General features: G+C 35.1%; 1 protein-coding gene across 3 annotated transcripts in view; it reads left to right on the top strand.

The window, feature by feature from the left end:
- Nucleotides 1–851: 851 nt before the first annotated feature.
- The window catches only part of LOC150090693 (ATP-dependent translocase ABCB1-like), a 390,895-nt gene continuing 370,107 nt past the window's right edge, over nucleotides 852–21,639 (top strand). For all 3 annotated transcript variants that reach the window (XM_090372299.1, XM_090372310.1, XM_090372292.1), the window contains exon 1: nucleotides 852–928. The gene's annotated coding sequence lies outside the window, so the exon portion shown is untranslated. The remainder of the gene's footprint in view (nucleotides 929–21,639) is intronic.

The raw sequence follows: 21,639 nt of genomic DNA, 5'->3' as shown, positions 1-21,639 counted from the left end.
AAATGACCACGGAGCGTGAGAATTTTCACCGGATGCGCCTCCATTCCAAAACAAACCTTAAAGCATCTCCCACCTAAAGAACAGAAGACAAGCTAAGAGTTACTGAACCAGTAACGCAAACCCAATGATAATTTAAAATCCAATTTTATTTTCATCCTTTTTTATAATGATTACTTCCCTTTCATCCCTTTTTACAGTCTAATGATTACTCCTTTGTTTATCCTTAAACACAATAGTAGTTCACCGTTTGTGGAAAAAAAAACATCACGGGACTCTCCATAATTTCTCTCGACTCAGTGAAATAAATCTGATTAGGAGCGATGCAATTTAGACTGATTTAAGGAAAATAAAATGAAGATATCCTTGACTTTTATTTGCGAAGCAAGATTAGTCTTAGCTGGTAGCGCATAACCTTGACACATTTTCCATATGTCTTTGATACTTTTGACGGATTTATATTTTTTGTATAATTCGTTTCTTAAGGTTATTTCTTGATTTTCAGTGACGCTGGTCTATTTAAAATCTTCAGACACTCATCGTCAGTCAGTCAGTGGAAGTAGCATTTGGAATAACTTACCAGGAGAAATAATCTACCAATCCACCATCGTTAAATGTATTGTTTGATTTTTACCTGTATTTACCAGTACACCTTTCTCTTTGTTAGTTGATCTACGTAAGAGAATCTTTTTTTTCCTCACTTCACTTCAAGTAGCTTGACAACTAAGGGACATGATGACGTCACCAGCATAGTTCTTGATGTTTCCGTTGAGTGGCACTAGTTGAAGAGTTTTAGCCTGGAGTAATTATCTACCGTGCTGGTCATCATGAAAGCCAGTTCTTAGCGTGGCGTGGGACTGTGTAATGCGTTTTCCAAAACCTATGAACTACAAAGCAACTAACGGTCTCTATTTATTGATATAACATCCAGGTAAGCGCAATATTTAAATTCGAATTTTTAAATATTTTTTATGTAAACAGAAATTATGCAGTTATGTACTATAAAGACAACTGAATTAACAGCTTAATGGGTAAAGTCGTCTGCAGTAGATCAGGATTTACACTCGATAATAAAAAAAAAAAAAAAAAAAAGTCATAATTTTCTTAGACTAGGAATGATTTGACAATAAGCAAACGAAAGTAACCAGATATCAAATAGATTTTATTCATAAATATTACTAACTTGTATTTATGCAAACTATTTAAGAAATAAATATCAAGATTGTTTTGAATTATATAATTTGTGTATATATAAAATTAACGTCCTTAAATTTTATAGTTATCATAGCTATATATTTATTTAAATATGGATGTTATTAAATGAATTTATATTTTCGTATATGTTCACAATAGGTTATATTTTTATTGTTAAGCTGAAGTATGTTTTACAATCATGAGCAAGGGGTTTCTAGACATTATCCTCCTCTAGGATCCAGAGATTAGACGTTATTCAATGTATTGTGTACTCTTTGAAAATAAATAAATAATATCGAATGCATCAAATTTAACCAAGACTTTAAGCTTCGATGTGATGATCATTAAAGTACTATAATAATATATTAGGCTATCAATAAGAAATATTTCAATAATATATCATTAATGTAACTTTTATTTTTTTTTATGGATTCCCTGTATTTTTTCTCGAATTTTTAATATTGATTGTATTGAACAAATTACAGTGTCTGATTTATGGATTTTAAAAGCTATTGGTATTAATTGATTCCTCTTGAGGTGATTAACTATTTTCCCTACCTCCATCCCAGAAAAAAAAATTCAATAAATATTTTACGGTAATTGAACAATAAATAACTTAATGTCATTACGATTTGTATTTATTATAAATCACTGATAAATTGATTTCTGAAGTACTGTATACTGATGTAGAGTAAATACAAATAAGTATCTAACGTACAATATCTCGCGTGACAGAAACATTCGTAGTCACGTGAGCTTTCTGTTTGCATCACAGGAACACGTGTGTGAGATGGTTTCCAAATGAAAAGTGTGTAGTCACTGACGTGTATTGGGGACTTTACGGAAGAGCTCGTACAAGAACATCACAGAACACGTTGTCCTATTTTAAAGAAGGGAGCAGGAAATGCTTGATCCTATAATTCAACTTGTTAAGTGCTATACAATCTGAGTCTACATGCAGAGTTGGGAAAATGTGGATGACCTGAGAAAGTCTGAATTGACTCACGCCTTTAAAAACAACGTGCAATTCGGTGTAAATAATGAAGCTTGGAATATGTCAACACTTTATTTTCTACAGGTTTTAAATCGAGAAAACAAGAATAAATATAACTTTAAAAAAAATTTCACTTTTCAAATTTTTTAGATAAAAATTATTATAAGATGGTTTCTAGTAATAGAAGGGCATGGGGTAGGTCCAAATATAGCTTGGGTTTTAAATACTTCAGAAATATTGAAAGTTTCTTTCTTATTTGAGATTGTTTAAGTTTAAATTTTTAGTAATAATGATGAAATAGCTTCCAGCTGTGTGCAAATAACGTATAATTTCATTTATTATTTAATGTTTGGCGCTTACATTTCGCGAATGATATCTCTTGATTACTCCCGCGGATTAATACAAAAAGTGGATGTTTTAAGATTTAGTAAGTAGAAGTTTACGGATGAATGGAATTATTTTTAATGCTGTAAAATTTGACTTCGCCCATTTCCTTCACACTTGAATTCACGTGTAGAATGCAAATTGAAGACAGCATTCCAGTGGTGGAATGGGTAGTCAACTGTTGAGAAGATGGAGTTAATTTTGAAGGGTTCGTGCATACAAAAGAAAAAAATTAGAATGGGAGATTAAAAACTTTTTTTTTTTAACAGTATAAAATTTTATTCGATTTTAATTTTGTACCTCATATAATACTGTATTTAAAATAAATACAACTGTGAATGGTTATTAAAATATAAATTGATTTTATGTCACACTCCGAAATATTTTAGACATTAAAGCATAATGCCAGAATATGGTAGGTAAAAGCATGAGAAACAACTCGAAAAGCATTTAATAATATCGACATTAATCACATAACATTACTGGGCTAAGTTGATGCCGATGGAATTTTGATCCAATGTTTAAAATTACCGTAAATTATAAATAAATCAAAATCGTTGATATTACCTGTACGTCAGACGTTTATTTGCTGATTTTAGGCAATATTTCGTCGTTATAAATGTATGTGTGTGTGTTGACTGGCCAATCTGCATATTATACCGGCTGAAAAACCCCTATATAACCCAAGATGGAACACTTCAGTGGTTCCCAAACTGTGGTCTGGGGATCCCAAGGGATTCGCAAACAGTTCCCAGGGGATCCGTGGATAATTTCTGTAATGGCTTCTTTGAATTTTACTTATTTTTTTTTAAAACAAAATCTAAATATCGTTACATACTGGATGTCTCACCCGACATAAGAATTCATTTGTCTACAATCAATCCAAACTTTAAGGACTTCGTGGGACTTAAAAACAACCATCCTTCACACTAGTAGCCTATGAGGTACGATTGATTGTATACTCAAATAGTGACAGTTCATTATTCAGTTATTTTTTGTGCCAGTCTATAAATTGTAAACATATAGTAAACTGGTAGATTGTAAACATATAATAAATCAGTTCTGAGATATAAATTTTTAATTTTGGATACCAATCGTCCGGACACCCCATATTTAAGTGAGCATGATGTAAGGATCTGTGATTATTTTCAAAGCCAAAAGGGGTCCGCGAGCATAAAAGTTTTGGAAACACTGCCCTACTTCATCTGCCTGAAGTCGGCTAATTACATCCTCTACTGAAGAGATCTTAGAAATTCCTGCAGTCATCGATGGTACTCAAACCCAGACGTCTCGAAACGAGTGACAAGTTTTTAATTATAAATGCCAAAACTTTTTCTGTAAATGGCATTGTTTTCGTATGCGGTGTATTGTACTCTCCACCTTTACAAAGCTTTGCTTTTGTATTGCACTATTTCAAATGAACAAGCCGAAGTCTTACCATAAAACTAAAAGAAAATTATTTTTGCAAATGACACAAATATTTTGTACAGCACTTCCTTCTTATTTTTATAAGTTACACCGGTTTTTACATTGCTTCAAACCCTTCCCTACATCTCAGTAGAGAAACATTATTTGAGGTACTGAAGTACCATGGCAACCGGTTTCGAAGGGGAGAGGGGTTTTACTTGTACTGTGTAGTCAAATAAAGGGTACTTCTCTATGTAAAAAGGGAAGCCCTGTTTATTTGAAGTAGTATAATACCAATGAACTCGTCGTGAAGTTAGGCTATACTGCTTGAAAAAAGGTTAAAATTTTATTTAATATTAAAAATTAATTAAAATCAAAATTTTTTTAACCTTGATTTATTTTTAAACTCTTTGAAAATAGGTTAAAAATAAACCAAGCCTTTGGGACATCTTTGAGATACTCTTGGAATTCATTCATTTGGAACCGAAATTAATCAAAATTTGATGAAAGACTGATTTTTTTTAAATGGCGCATAGGCAACTTAGGCCATGATGTACCAAGTCAATGATTAAACATTGCAAAAGATAGCGGAAATTACGTTCTTCTAAGTTTAAAAAAAAATACGAAACCTAATTTTTAAGCAGTACAAATAGATAAAATATACTGAAATAGAAACTTCGTGATGAACATAACAGCTGTGTTCTAGAATAAATTATAAACTAGTCAAAACTTGGAAGAAAAAATCAATACCAGATCATTGTCATTAAAAACTTGTCCACGGTTGAAAATCTACCAAAAATAGCATTAAGAAAAATAGAAAATTCAGTAGAAGAAAACGAAAATAATAGTCTGTCCCAGATATGATTATTTGATGCTGGAAAAAGAAAATAAAGCTACCTAATTTGGATTACTTTGCAAATAAGTTTTTAGAATTAAAAAAATATTCGTAAACAATTGCTCATTATGCTTGTATCGAAAAAAAGAAAAGCCGATGCACCAAAATAGAATGTGCCTTTATTATAACTATAAAAGAGAGAATGTGCAAAATGTAAGCCAATAACCAACCTGTATCTGGTGGAAAAGCAAAAACTCTGTTGGCCATAAATCATGTTTGGAGATCATCGACTTATTCTGGAGAGGGAGGGGAAATAGGTTATGGAATAAATCTTCCCCACAAAAATGTAAAATATGAGTACTTTTATATTTTGACTATAAAAAGTGCTACTAATTTTGGACGGAAATTTTAAAGCTTTATAATGTGGAAACTTTGATAGATCGATTACCAATATCGATAAACAACCTTTATTCCTGCATAATTTTCTTAATCACCACCATCTATCTTCTCCTCTCCCTCTTAATTAAAATTCTTTGTATCCCCTTCATTGATATTTTGCTAAATAATAGATGTATATAAATTACATCGAAATTGTAAAGAAAAAATTCAGTCATTCGTCTCGACAAAAAGAGAGATAAAGGAGGAAATGAAATTGAAAGAAAAGGCTTGTAATTTTTATGAGATAAAAGTCCTAAAATAAATAATAAAAATAGGTAGGATATTTTCAAACGGTTTTCTTAGACCTGTAACTAAATATACCACTTGACCAAACATATTAACTCTCTGGTGCCTCATGTATAAAACTAACAGCATAGCAGAGATATGTTGTTCCTCATTCTGCCAGCTGTATTAGAGGAAGTCCGAGAGGTCTGTGTGTGTGTGTGGGAGCATTGTCAGTGGTATGCTATGTCAAGGAATTGGCCTTTCCATCGACATTACAATGGCCAAATTACTCAAGGAAGCGGAATATTCCAAAGAGAGAGAGAGAGAGAAAAGAAAAGAAAAGAAATCCGCAATATTGACATCTTCCCTATTGCTAAAAAGTGACTATCTAAGCCCGCTTTAGACTTTACCAAACTCGGCGACTTAGCAGATAATTTATTCAAATAATCTACAAAACACTGTCTGAAGGTAAACTTTGTGTATTCTTGTCTCTCCTACCAGTAAGAATATGCTTTACCTCCCTTGTTCATTTTATTACTTCCTTTCAGAACTTTACACGCCTTGTAACTAGTTGCCAAGGGCAGGATTTTCGGTTCAACAAATCCTAGTCTAAACAAACGGCCAAAACTTATCACCAGTTCCTTAAAAACTTTCTCCAGGTCCAATGGGGGTAAAAGAATTTAATTACAATCCTTTTGAAAGTTCTGCGCTATTTCTCGCTTAAACAAAAGTTTGCTGCTTTTATGCTCATTGTTAACAACATTTTGATTTCTAGACAATATCTTTATTGTGCTTTTGCTCACCCTGATTTCTAACCCTTCTTGGTACAAGCATATCACTTCCTCTGCATAGAAATAATTCTTTGAATTACTTTTCTTCTAAACAGCTGTTAACTTTGTGTCAATCACGAATCCGCCCAATTGTGGAATATATATATATATTTTTTTTGGTGCGCCCCGGTAACTTCTGTTAAGTTTCGTGACGTGATGGTAACGCTCCCTCTCTGAAAAACTCACTCCGCTGCAAATCACCAATATAGTTCGAACACATGCTTCAGGAAGGTCATTTCTGTTCATAGTTCAAACTCCTTGAACTAACTTCTTCATATATCCCTTCTACTTCTGTTCTTTGGAACGTCTTCCTTCTTATATACATACTTAAATGACAGTCTTCAAAATTTCGAGTCCAATTTTCAAGTAACAGTTACCTTTTGTGTTTGGAGTTGCCATAACTGATATGAAAATACAAAATGTACTTGTACATACAAAATGCATCAAACGATTCCACAGAATTTCGAAGCTGTCTTAAAATACGTAATGTAATTTTATTGATCTTTCTTTCTCTCCACAGAATGAAACATTTGCTGTAAATGTCAAGGTAATGGATGACAAACATAATGCGGAAGATTTTTAACTGTTGTCTAGGAGCACAACTTCAGTTACACTGTATTAAAGGAAAACTAAACACGCTTTCCTGCATGAAATTACAGAAAGACAGGAAAAACAGCCTTAAATCGACATTTCGAAACAAGAAAAGTAACAAAAATAAAAACATTATTGTTATAACTTTTAAGAAATAGATTATTCTGAAGAGATTTTACTTAAATCACATATCAAAAGAATTAATAGATAAATAAATAACAAGTACAAAAACGTAATTTAATTTCAAATTTAAAATTTACTATGTATGAAAATAAACGCGGATACAGAATGGTGCAGCGTCGTTACTATGGCAACTGCATCATTTTAGCGCATGCGCTGTCAGGCCGTATCCAGTAGCTACTACTGATCTTCACTTCACTTATTTTTGCTGATTTGTAAGTCTTTCAACGACAGTGATATTAATTTATTATTTTATAATTAAAGTTTATTTTAGATTTCGGTTAGTGTCACTGTTCAGCTCATCCATTTTCTGAGTAACATGTCTCAATGGCTTATTAGTTTTTAATTATTAAGGCTGTTAGCACCCCAATTCCTCGGAATGTCCTTAGCAAACAAAAGGTGATGGTCAAGAAAATGGGAATATGAACTCGAACGATGCCATGGTTAATTAAAAGAGATCTAAGGATACGTGCTCGCCTGCTCTTTTGAACAGGACAGATGTTAACTCCTATCCTAAATAAAATTATCAATTACTATCAAAACTGCTACTGCAGCTGTACTCGAAAAGAGACACGGTATTATCTTCTTTAAAGAAGAAAATCTTCGCTATTAAGGACGATTATACTCGTAAAAATCATAAAGTTTTTGCCCACAGCTTCATGGTGGCTACTGAAGTTACATGGGGTTGTCTAAGATGAAACCTAGTTCGAAAAGTAACAAAATTTTATTAAAAATGAATACAAAATTTAACTCAAACAGTTACAGAATGTGGTGGAAATTTCCGCCTAGCTTTTAGGTCAGGCATTTATTCTTTTTAGTGTGTATGTTGTAACACTTTTGTTAATATGTTCAGAAATAAACAAATCTCTGGAAAACCCCAGCTTACTCAAATGCTGCACTGCAATTCAAAACCACTGCTGTTATAATGAAACTTCCTTCTGCCACCTGTCTAAAAATACCCCCCTTCATATTCAATGACATCGTGTGATCTGTTGCCATAGTTACTTTGCTACACACCATCGAGGGATGGTTGTTGCGATAAAGCCCCTTAAATAAACCACGTTTCATTGGACCTTTCAGCTGAAAGGTCCAATGTTTATCTTTCTTGGGTAGGCGGGTCCTTGTTTGTTGAGTTTTGGGTCCCTTTTCAGCCTGGGTCCCGGATGCATTGTGTCCTCCCAAAGGTTCGTCCCTGGATTCAGCTCCAGCTCCTATTATATGCCGATGAATGAAATCTATGGACAATAATTATTATTTTAATAAAACGCATTATGACAGTATTTATGGCAGAAATGTGCACAGTCCACACAAGAAGCAACAATTAATCTTTACGATATAACAAAAAAAATAATAATAATAATAAATAACACAAAAAACTGTGCAATACGTAGTTATGAATAAAAACTATAAATACTATTTAGATAATACAGGATCTGTTTTGCAAACCAGGTGACTTCATCGAGAGAACATTGTATGTTGCAAATTTGCAAATCCAGGAAGGTTACCAAGAAGTATGGAAGAGGTCATTAAATTAATTACATTACTTTGAAGTAATGACAGAGCTTAAAACAAGCTACAACAACCACCAGTGACCGGTGATTACGAACGAATAGAGGTGTTGGTAGGTAAGAAACGAGTCTTTCTTTCAGACACACATATGTACACTCACTCACTCACTCTCCTTCTTTCCGTCTGCATTAGTTGTTGACCTTGCTTTTCGAAGGTACTCGCCTGAGGGAAGAAGTTGAAAACCCGACGTTAGTTTCACGTCAGTAGCCAGGGAATTTCCCTGACGTTATGTGCCTCTCACAGACTCGCTATATTGCTCCTTTGCTTGATGAACCAATTCATGGCAACCTTCACCCGAGAGAAGGTCAAAAGTTCCATCGACACCCAAACCTTGATGATAACTTGAAATGAGTATGCTTTCTTAGAATTACCACTCCTTAATAGAAAAATAAAAAAATAAATAAATGATTAAATAAAGCACAAAAAAATCAGATCTTTATGAGTTGATAAAACACCCCTCCACCACAGCTAAAAAAAAAAAAAAAAACGTAAAACTCCTAACAATTTGGATTGTCAATTAAAAATATATATATATTTCAAGTGGATGGTGTACAATCACTATATACAGATTGTTTTAGAAAACCACTTCACGTTAAAGAAACATTTAAATTTTCATTTATATATAAGTTTTCTAAGAGTTTATATTAATTTTTATTTCTTATAATGTGAAGTCCCAAAAATTGCATCCTTTATACGGATGGTATTATGATAGACATACAGAAGTCGTCATTTAAGTTCTGCGCATGCCATCAAAAAAAATAAAGGGGGGGGGGGAAGAAAGGTAATTTTCTTCTTAAAGACATCAGATTGGCAATTTTCAATCTCAATCATTGAACTCATTAATGACTTGATGGATTATTTATTGCCATTTCATTTCATCAGTCAAATGAATTATGTGTCAGTGGCCGAAGAAAAGAACTATCAGTGTGAGCCAGTGAGAAATTTGAAAGTCAAATGAAGCAAATAATAATAATAAATAACTAACCTGTACAAGAGGTGAGAGCTATTCGCATGTTGTGACTCCCACTATATGTCCGAAATGGGTCACCTTATTTCAACGTTTCTTTATTGCACTCACTGCGAAACTTACTTCTGCCATACAGAGCGTTAATTGCCTACAGGGGATGCGAGAACTGGGTTTTTAGCAAGATCATAGTAGCTACCAGACAGATTCCTATGCACCACAAGAGATCTTAATCTCTTCTGTTACCAACAATTTACGGCTTGTTGAAGACTCTGATACTGCGCAATAATTTCTTTCTTTCATGCTGTTTTATTATCACCAACAATAAAAAACTACAACAGGTTTACGGCACAAAGCACAAAGAATCACAGACTTATTTAACTACAAGTAATAAGCATAAAAGTATTTTAATTGTAATAACTATATTTAAAAGCGTAACTGTACTGGTTAACGACAAAAGGTTCTGGAGATTTGAACACAAATGGAATTCAGAGGTAAGTCTGCGATGGCGGTGAAGCCAACAGGAATTGATCCATAAATATCGATCAGTGTAGAATAGAACATTCAGTACTGATCCAAAATAACTTGTGGATGTTCTCGAGAATTGTCGATTGCTCGGTAACATTTTAACCATATTGAGTGGTTTTACTACTCCATACATGTATGTCAGTTTGTATATTTATTGTTTTGAATAATGATTAGTATTACTAAAGATTTTTAGTAGTCTTTAGAGGCACCATATGCTGTTTGGTATCAGTTATCTACTTGTTGAATTGTACGAGAAATTGATACTTTATTTCAGAGAAAATTGAAGAATTTTGTGGTTCTGGTTGTTCATGATGATGATAAAAAAGACTAATAATTGGGAACCATAGGGAGACAAGTTGAATGTTATGGTCAGTATCAAATGACTTACCTTGTTAATGAAATATGTCCTCCGCTTTTCCCTCGTGAACAGAAGAGTATCCGTGGGACATGCACCGTACGTTGTACGGTATATATCATTGTGTTGTGTGACCAACTGCATTTACCAATCAATACACTCCGATCACGATTGTCTTTAGATGAATATATTGACAATTATCCTCAATACTTTTTTCAAAAACCTTCATCGTTTTAAATCGTTATGGTTACGAAAAAACTTTTGTAATAGCGATGGATAAACATTATTTTAACCATGTAAAAAAGTTGCATTTTTAATAAGTTGTTATCAGAGATTCATTGGCTCAAAATTAGAACTTTTGGATTATGTAGCTTCCAATTAAGATTTCTATTTGTATGACATGCTCTCTTGAAAATCATAATGTAACCTAAGTTCTGCTCGGATGTGACTGGGAGGAAAGTGCTGAACTGTCGCAGAGTACTAGAACCGTTCGCCGACTTAAAGGAGACTTGAGGTTTGCCGACTTGTTTTAGAAATAATCATCATGAAGTCGCCGTAAATTATTACAAATTTTAAAAATTCCAATTCTTATGGTACATTATTTCTCTAAATTCTTTTGGAAACACTGAGCGCATGAGCTGTTGCTGATGTTATCCTAACCAGATAGTATACATAATGGCAGCTCCGGAAGGAGTCCATTTTCTTGTAGTAATAATGTATGAAGACCGATATGCGATCTTTAATTTGTTTTTGACGGTAAAAGGGAAAAATCCAGCCCGAAATTCATCTTAGAATATCAGTCCGGTTCCGTGTGATGAGCCTTTATGAGTTAATCACGAGTTAAGCACATCTACGGCGAGTTAATAAATTCAAAAACTATCAGAATTCACTGGCCTAAGCTGGAAGGTATAGAGGAGGTTTGAAGTTTTACGTCATCCTCTGTATTTGCTGGTCTTAGTTTCGAGTGATTTTCACATTTTTAATTATTGAATGAGTACTTGGAGAACAGTGAGTCTTTCTTGACAGAGGAAGATAAAAATACGGTAGTTCATGAGTTGCTGTGAGACCAACTATAAGAAATCCTCTCATTAGCTTTACAATGGTGGAAAAGTGTAGAATGTAATGGAGACGAGTGAATTTCGAAATAATCACCATGGTTTTTCAAAAACAGTCCACTAGTAAAATGAACCCTTTGGAAATGCACAAAACGTTACAAACAGGGGAAAAAATACACAACACGTTGTTTTGATTATCTGTAAGTTATTTGGTGATGGACTTTGCACACATAACCTCTGAAGGCCGACCACGATCCTGCAGTAACATGCACTGCCAACAGTACACATATAGCAAATTGAGCTCCTACTCTACTACAACAAGTGTACGGCCCACAGCTGCTAGTATGCATACCTAGTAAAATTCATATTATGCAGGATTTCAGCTGTCATCCCTGTTAAAGGTATTCGAGACATTTTCTAATATTTTGCCATGGAAGTGTATAAATGCATTATAAGTGCGGCATCGAAATACCTGAGAAAATTGTTATTTTTCAATTAATTATTCTTTGTCGCTACTTTGTCTTGTGTGGTTTATATATATATATATATCAATTTGTTCATCAGTGGATTCTTCTGAAGTGTTATCTGTTTCTTTCCTGATTAAATTGTTGTTATTAATGACATATAATTTTCTATGTTCATCCCTTATATTTACTTTTGTTTATTGACATACGTTCTGCTTCTGTTTAAGATACATAGTTTACTTTTAGCTGACGTAAGAAATCAACTGAATAGGCAACTTGTCTTCCCCATGGACTGGGTGACATTTCCTCTTCCATTATCATAAAAATAACGAAAACCAGTGGCAGCTGGCTATAAAATGCCATTGAGAAATTGCGCTGAAAAATTAAAAGTAAATGCCTTTTTTATATTTTGCATTTATTTCTAATTTATATTTATTTATTTTAATATTTTGCTTATTTTAAAGTCCCTAGGGAGACGTTCCTGTTAAATTTTTTTTAATGCCACCGTGTAACAGTTCTGTGTAAATTGGCATTTTTCCAGACATGTTATAAAGTTGTCAACTATTAACCAGTTTCCATCCTCAGTGTTTTAACAAGTTATTTGATAAGATCACCCATAACAAATTATGAACCTTTAATTATATCGAATTAATAAGTCTAAGTTACGTGGTTTGACAATAAAATAACCAGAATAATTTTTTGTGCTACATTCAGTAACATTGGTGAGGTGGCGCTTGTTGAAGGATTACGTCACTACATGACGTTGCAGTACTGAGAAATGCAAGTCGATTTGAAGTGAAAGTGTTCTCCTTGAATTTTTTTAAATCATTTTTTAGATAACCATTTAACTAATAAATAAATGGTATTTTTCTTTATCTTTCACTTAAAATAAAAAGGTGTGTTATTCGATAATCCATATATATCTTTCTCATATAGCTTTATTTAAAATAATAGAATAAGTGATACTGTAATAAATATTTAATAAATAAAAATCTATAAATATATCTGATGCTTCAATTGAATAGTTTACTTAATGAAAAGCAAGAGGGAAGAGAATTAATAATATATTATATTAAAACATATAATATTTAATATAATGCATAAAATATATCAATTTATAAAATAGTTATTAAAATTATAAAATAATTATTATTTAATTAAATAATAATTTAAAAATACAGATAAAATTTAAAAAATAATAAAATAAATATTAAAAAATAATAAAAATATATTTTTAAATAAATCTTTGCTGGCAAAAAAATTGTGAACCAAAACTATTTTTACTGTCCCTCATCTATTTTCTAGGTAGTAAGTTAGAAATATCTTCCTAATTAATAAGGACATGTCCTAGAGTGATGCAAGCTCGAATTGCATTCCTTGTCTTATCCTCTTGCTCACGATTGTTGGAAAAGGTTTGAGAAGTATCCTATTGAGATGAAAGGCATTATTATGGTGGTTTTCAACTGTGGCTGAGTTAGTAGGTCACAGACACAGGCTGTGTAGATATTTCTGAGAATACGCAGATAGAATATTCTCAGGTTTCATATAGCCTTTGTTGTCCGCGTAGACTGAAAACAAGCAACTGTAACCAAATCTTTTAGAAATATTTTAATCATGCTTTCAAGGGAGAATCGTGCTTTCAAGAAATAGCATGAAAGACCGTACTTTTTTGAACTGCAAACCATTAATAGGCAACGGAAACACTTCGAAATCACGGAAGTAGAGTCATTTAGAAAACAGAAGAGGTCGAAGAACCAGTTCTGAATAAAATGAAAAAAACTCGAGATAATCCAAGGACATTTATGACACATCTGTTTGTCATATATTGATATCGCTGACAGAAGAGGATGGATGGATGATAAAGCAGAATTAGAGAAAATAACTACAAAATGTGTGGGACGAATATCTAGTAATGTGCATGCTGCTAAAATTAGATAACACTGTTCAGAGTAGGTAATTGCCTCTTTGAAAACAGGTATTAGAAAGATAATTATTAAGAAGTTGACAGGCGAGATCAACTGCCTTCTGCATAAGAATGAAGTAGAAACCCAGAAACCATGACCTGAAGGTGGTAAAAACTGCAAAAGGAACAAACTGGATGAATCAAGTGCCGACTTTCTAACCTTCGCCAACTCAACTGAAGAGTTGATGGAATATTTTATTGTGAGTAAGAGAGGTGAACTTTGACGTCATAATTCTAAGCGAAGTTTTAATTAGGCACTAAAAGGAAATATTTTAATATTCTCTTATAATGCACAATAAAAATAGAGATATACTGCTGAGAATAAAGCTAGAGAAGGATTGGATTAGAGTATAAGAAAGAGGTATAAGAATATTCGTGCACAAAGCTCTGTATTGTATAGTTACTCTTAGAACATCAGTTACAAATTAATAGAAAAGAAGAAAAGTATGCTTTTTAATTTTAGTTTAAAATTTTAGACATGTATGTAACTTGTCGATTTTTTTCAGGGAGCTAGTTTGTTTTGTTTTTTCGCCAATGTGACTATGAAGCTTTTGTAAATTGTGTATTCTATGGATGGTTTGTCTGTTTTTCTGGATAAGAACCTGAGTTTTCGTGACGAGAAATCCTTTTTAATCGTTTGATATATGTAAACTGTATATCAAATGATTTTGACCTACAGTTTACATATATCAATTCTGTAGTTTACATATATTTTTGATATATGTAAACTACAGAATATGTATATTCTGTAGCTATCCGCACTTTTTTTTGCTGAGGTTAATATAATCTGCTAGAGTTTTTCTTTTTTTTTATCAGATCACATTAAAATAAATACACTGCTCGACAAAATTAACAGAGCAAAATATTTTTCATGAATATTTTATTGTGAACAACAGTGTTGCCGAAGGCAAATATTTGATATCATCCTGGTGCAAATTTCGAGTATCCAATAGAAATCGATCTACCACCTTATATGCAAATTATTCATAATCATATATACACGGGTTGCGACCACGTCACTTCATTCTGTTTTTTTGGCTTGTTCAATGAGACAGCCACATCTCCAGTACTCAGCATGGTAAGTCATCGTCGTTTAGATCAGCGTTTCCCAAACTGGGGTCGTAGACCAATTCCAGGGGGGGGTCCGCGAAACGGTGGTCGACCATATATATATGCACATGTTATATATAGGGGTACGCAAACTTTTTTTTTTTTTTGATTTTTGAAAAGATCCGTAGATCTCAGTAGTTTGGGAACCGCTGGTTTAGATGATTCTTTGAGATGGCGGGCCATTGGACGACTTCAAGCCGGGCAGTGGTAGCACATTGGCTTAATGTGTCGTCTCGGCACTATGAAAGCAGTTTCAGGAGACAGGAACCATTAGAAGGAGAGCTGGCCAATGTCGCCCGAGGGCTACGTCAATTAGAACAGACCGCTGTATGGCTCTAACAGCAAGGCGAAATCATACGATGTCCAGTCATCAACTTTCCCTTGAGGTTGAAAACATTTCCAACTGGACCGTGTTAAGAAGGCTCAATTCAAGTGGACTCGAGCCCAGTTATAGGGGATACTCTGGAGACCGCCATACAAATATAAATACTGTACCTCGAATCCCACTAATCCAGGTGTAGATGGCAAGGTTTCCCCCTCCCCCAGAAATTGGGGGTTTTTTTCGTCCAGCAAAACAGGCTAATCGACCAGAGAACACGCAATTTACAGTCACAAATGCAGGTTTATGTAAGAAATTACGGGTAACCTTAATATAATAATTTAAAATTTTTGAATCCCATTAACCCAAAACCCAGAACTGATCGAAACTGGTGTCATGAACGTGTGACTTGAACCCCTGAGAAAGGGACACTTACGGTGAAGGAGGGTATTTTCTTGCAGGGCGAAATAATGATCAACGGTCACACTCCTCTTCATGTTTTTGATAGGGGTACCATAACTGCGCAGAGGTACCGAGAACAGATCCTCGATCCTTATGTGCGACTTTTTAGGGTAGGCGTGTTAATCCATTAACACATACTCTGTCTTTTTTCATCTCCAAATATTGTAAATAAGTTCATGTAAATATATTTGTAAATACTGATATAATGTAACCACACCCTCTAGCCACGTTCTGTCTATGGGTGTCTCGTAAGAGAAATAAACAGATAATAATAATAATTGGCCCAGATTTTCTTTTGATGCGCAACAACGCCGCTGCACATAGAGCTCAAGTGGTGGAGGAATATCTTGAAACTGAAGATGGCCAACGACTGCCGTGGCCAGCACGATCATCAGACAAATCCGATAGAACAAGTGTGGGACCCCTTGGGTGTCGCATTGCATGCCGACAGCCAACTCCTCGGTCACTTGGTGAACTAAGGTCTGCGCTGGTGCAAGAATGGGATTCGTTGCCACAGAATCTTATAGACACCCGTATATCGAGCATGGTTCACAGCTGCCAGGCCTGCTTAGCCTTAAGGGGGAGTCAAATTTATATTGAAAGAGGATGTTTACATGATAGATGCGTGAAATTTTGCTTTCGGCCAGGGTAACGAATTGTTGGAAGAAACTTCCATCTGGTGTTGTGGAAGTCGATAGTTTCAATCTGAACCTAAATTTGAGGAAGATGTGGACAAATTATTGAATTCAGTTGGAATAACACCTCCCCACACTGAGTGGAAAAGACCTAAGGTCGAATCCCCTCAAAAATGCGAGGAATCTTTTGGGTGTTCTTTACAACATGGCTGAGTTCGTTGGTCTCAGGCGAGAGGAGCATGATTTTTTATTCCTAAAATTCGGTTTTTTCTCCAGTAAATTGACCAAAGAACACATGCAATTTACATGCATGTATTGTATACGGCGCAATATGGCCTAAGTTGCTGATGTGCCTAAATCCCTACACCTCTAATTGAACAAATTTAAAGATGATTTGGACAAATTGAGTTGGTAAAATGTGTTTGGCTAATGCTGTATAAGCTTGTTTCCTAGCATCATGTTGTTAATACGGATAACAATAACAACCATCTTGAGACCAAGTAACTCGGCCACGATGCGAAAAAATTCCTCCGGTAATGACAGGTTTCGAACCCAAGCCTTTTTCAACGGTGTGGAAGGACATCGATCGTAACTAGCGTCCTACCCACCAGAGTAACGAATGATAATTTCAAGGTTATGGCGACATCAGTAGACAGAAGAAAGATTTGGAATGCACGACCAAGGTCTGCAATGAGTTACAACATCTCGGTGTGACCGCTGTCTGGCCCTAACAGCTGGACGCCATACATGGATGACACTTGGGTCTCTCTCTCTCTCTCTCTCTCTCTCTCTCAGTAGGAATGATAGTTTCAAGGCAAACTTCATACAGAATACATCAGGAAAGGGGACTGTGCAAGATCGATTGCCCTATGTTTTTGTCCCTTTTATCCTTCTACAGGAAAGTCCGTATGATTTACACTGTCAGTCTTGACGCAGAGAGAGAGGGAGGGAGGGTAGAACACGCTCCCCTCCCTCGAACATTCGCGGAATATCAAGGTGATCTCATAGTTGGGAAGTCATATGATGAAGTCTTACCGATTTACGTATCTGGACAAGATTCTCGAACTCTTTGTGAGGCTTTTCATAGGTGCCCTAAAGTAATTTTCATGGAGATTTAATATTTTTCAAAATAGAGGTCGATGAATTAATTCATCGACGAAGAATTACTTCTTCAAAGTGAGGACACACTATATTACCAAAAGTTACCGGACACCTGCTTGTTTTGAAGAACCCTTTATTGATGCAGTTTGAATTGCGTATCGACCCACGTTATTAAATACACGGTATTCAGTACATTATGTTCTAATGCGTTATTAAACACACTGTCTCCTCCTTGCTAGGCTCAGAACGAAATTTGGATAGCAGGAAGATATTGGTCAGTTCAGTTACTGTTCGAGAAAGTGTTGACCTGACCCAAAGAGCCCTCGTGGGTAGCACGTTGGTAGGATCGCCGTCTTCCCTATACCGGGTGGAAAGACCTGAGTTCGAGTCCCGTCGATGACAGGAGGAATTTTTATGGGTCTCTTCACAACATGGCTGAGTTAGTCGGTCTCAAGCGAGGGTAGAATGGTTTTGCGTCCAGCAAACAGAAAATCGACCTCAGAACACATGCAAACATACACCGAACAATATTATTATTATTATTATTATTATTATTATTATTATTATTAGCTATATGGTGCAAGGAAGCCTGAGGCTTATGCTGCACCAGCCAAAAAAAAAAAAAAAAAAATCCCAAATTACCCTATTACCCTGAGAGAGAGAGAGAGAGAGAGAGAGAGAGAGAGAGAGAGAGAGAGAGAGAGAGAAAGTAGAAGGGAATCACCAAGAAAGAGAAGAATGATGATATCCAGCTCAGGACCCTGGGTATAGCCTTAGTCACCGATGTTCCTAAAACTCAATTACAATTACCGACCTAAAGCCAACGTTTCTGTTCATCCAAACGGTGTCCAGTGGGGTGAAGGTTAAAGCTCTGGGCAGTCAATGAAGCTTTTTTTTTTACAACTGTCTTCAAATCAAGTCACTACAGTGACATATCATTCTCTTCTTTGAAAGATTTGACAGAATTTTCTTGAAAATTAAAATTTTATTGTTGGAATTTAACTGTTGAACAACAGTCCAATTTACATTTTAAAAGAAACAATTTTTGTTAAAGAAAAAGGTTCGTTTTTTATAAATCAATTTTTTTTTCGAAGTATTGCTTTGTAGAGCTAGAAGTGGGGAATTTAATCTGTTGTGTAATTCACAGAAGGTTTACTATTTGGCGACGATGCGTGATGAAATGGAGAGGTCAAAAATTACAAAAGCTGTCGTGACGGAAGATGGATGACCTTTCAACAACTTGAGGTGGAAGGTAGCAAAATGTAAACAGGAAATGTGACAAATACGACGATGCAATACATTGAGCTTACGTTATCAGGTGAGACGAGCACTGAAAGCAGTAAGGCGTTTGAGGAGAAACCATGATTGGGTTTCATCATTGAGTTAAAATACTGACGTCGACAGAGAGAAAGAGAGAGCAGGCAACTATGTGGTACGTAGTTTGAAGTACAGAATATACTTGGGAGGATAGTGAGACTATCGTCAGATATTCCTGCAAAACCTCAACCGGAGTTTAAGAAGTCAGCAGGGGTGACATCTGTGCACACTACCTACAGAGCTCCACGACTTAGGGTTTCATGGGAAAGCGGAGGCTCATAAGCCAAGCATCATCAGTCATAATTAGCGGTCTCGTTTGCATTGTGCACCAAACGCTGTAGTGGTCTCTAAAGCAGTATAAATCGGTTCTGTGGAATGACAAATCTCTATACTCTCTTCTGATCATATGGGCAGATGTGACTGTGTGGGTGGAGAATGCCAGGACATTTGCTGCGGTATAGCGCTGTTTCTCGTGGTAGGATTTTTGGTGGTTGTGCTGGTAACCACGAACTCTGACGCCTACCTTAATATTTTGAACAATTTCGTGCTCCATACGATGTTGCAATTCTTTAGTACCGAATTATATTTATTTCAACAGGACAATGCCCGATGCCATACCACCAGTGCTGTTGGAGAATGAATGGTTCGTGGACGTGAATGTACAAAAGTTCGAATGGCGGGAGCAGAGTTGGATCGATTTGTGATCTGGTCACTGTTCTGCAGGGGAATTAGAGGACTACAGCTAATCGGCAGCCTTCCCAGGAGGTTGGCATATATCATAGCTGCCAAAGGGGAAGCCGACATACTGTATTGTTGTATTCATTGGCAATGACTTCACTGTAACCTGACGTGTGGCCGAATATTTTTGGACGTTAGTATATTTATACAAGCTGGGACTATAGATTCTGTAATAAAACTTGGGTCTTAGTTATTTGAAGTGCTTATTCGGTTTTGTTTAATATTTGAATATTGAGAATTCTGAATTATTTATGGCGCAAATTCTAAAATAAGAAGTACCATAGTCTTGTCGAAGTACAGAGAAATTTTCTCCCTGAGGCGATATAATTAACGTTTTTTATATTCATTTGTTTTGAATTTACAACTAAGGTTATAACGTGTATTCCAAGGTTGGTTTGCCTGTATATGCAATGAAAAACAGAGTTCCGGGAAACAAAAAAAAAAAAAAAAACACGTATAGTCCTCATCCGAGACCGACTAACTAAGCGACGCTGAAAACACCCTAAAAATTCCTTACATTGTCATGGAATTACGACACGGGCCTTTTTTTCCAAGGTGTACAGAATGGCTTGCTGTCCCGATTCATAAAGTTGCGAAACTGTAGGTAATTTTAATTTTATTCTAATTTTAAAAATCTTCCTTCCCAAAAAAGGAAAAGAAAACCCCACAATGATCGACTCCAGCACTTGAAGTCACGACTATGCATGAACACTTAAACAACGTGGTAACAACAGTAATCTCTATAAAAGCGTGAACTCAGTCTTCTAAGAACGTGCTTGTACGAAGGAGTCAGAATAAATGTAAAGTTACTGGGGAATGATCAAATCACAATGGAAATGCTCAAAAACAACTTTTATGCACAGCAGACGTCACTACTACGTACACGTCTAGAAAAACTGGAAAGTAGAAACCGGAAAAACAAAATTGGAAAAACTTGACAAACATAATCAAGCAGATTCTACGTCCTTAGATATTGCGAAATCTTTTCACTTAGTACTGAGAATTTTTCTTTTATCCATTAAAGAGTTTAAAAGGCACATTCTTTGCTTGTTGCTTTCTTAAAAAGCGGATGAGATACTAAAAATAAATTCATTCATCCTGATAATTACAGTACTGACTGGATAGGAGTACCACAAGGCTCCTTGTTGGGCCCATTAATCAATATTTGGCAGTTGAGTAGCAGACACCCAATTTCATAGAAGAAAAATTACTTTTCGCAAATAGATACTACCAAAAACACGATTATAATAGAAGAAAAAACAAGGAGAAATAGGACTTTAAAATCTCGAAATAAAAATAAACACAGAGAAACAGTAAAAACCTTGATTTAATGGACTATGATGCATTAAATCCGATTGACCGTTAAACTCGAAATACTGTATATATAGTCTCAAGCATTGCCAGAATGTTATAAAAAGTGCTGTACTATGAAATGAAAACAAGTGAAGTTGAAGAGCCTAATATTTTTCTGTGCCTTGTAATAGCAGTGGAAATTCTGATCGATATTTAGAGTCTGAAGAGCTCTCTAAGTACCCTCGCTAGAGGTTCAGATAACTCCGACTGATGTCTGGACAGCTCGGCAGGCTGATAGAAGATAATGGTTAAGACATTCCTGGCTCCATACAGTGAAATATTTTAACTCACCGTTTTTACCATCAATTAAAATTCATTACGATTTCGAATAAAAAGGGGTATCATGGAATATCTGAGATCGATTGTTTTTGTTGTAGGGTTTTAAGAACATCAGGACATTAAGGCCATATTGTTCTGTATGTATACTGTCTGTAAATTGCGTGTGTTCCGTGATCGATTTTCTGTTTGCTGGATGAAAAACCTGAGTTTTTGGAAGATAAACCATGCTACCCTCTCCTGAGACCGACTAACTCAGCCACATTGTGAAAAATGTTCCATAAATATTCCTCTCGTCATTGACGGGACTCGAACTCAGATCTTTTCCACTGTAGGAGTGGATGGCAATCCTACC

Source organism: Mastigoproctus giganteus, chromosome 1 (genome assembly GCF_048544385.1).
Source record: "Mastigoproctus giganteus isolate SK-2022 chromosome 1, ASM4854438v1, whole genome shotgun sequence".
NCBI classification, from domain to species: domain Eukaryota; kingdom Metazoa; phylum Arthropoda; class Arachnida; order Uropygi; family Thelyphonidae; genus Mastigoproctus; species Mastigoproctus giganteus.
The sequence above is the reverse complement of the archived record's forward strand: the minus strand, read 5'-3'. Positions and strand labels throughout refer to the sequence as shown.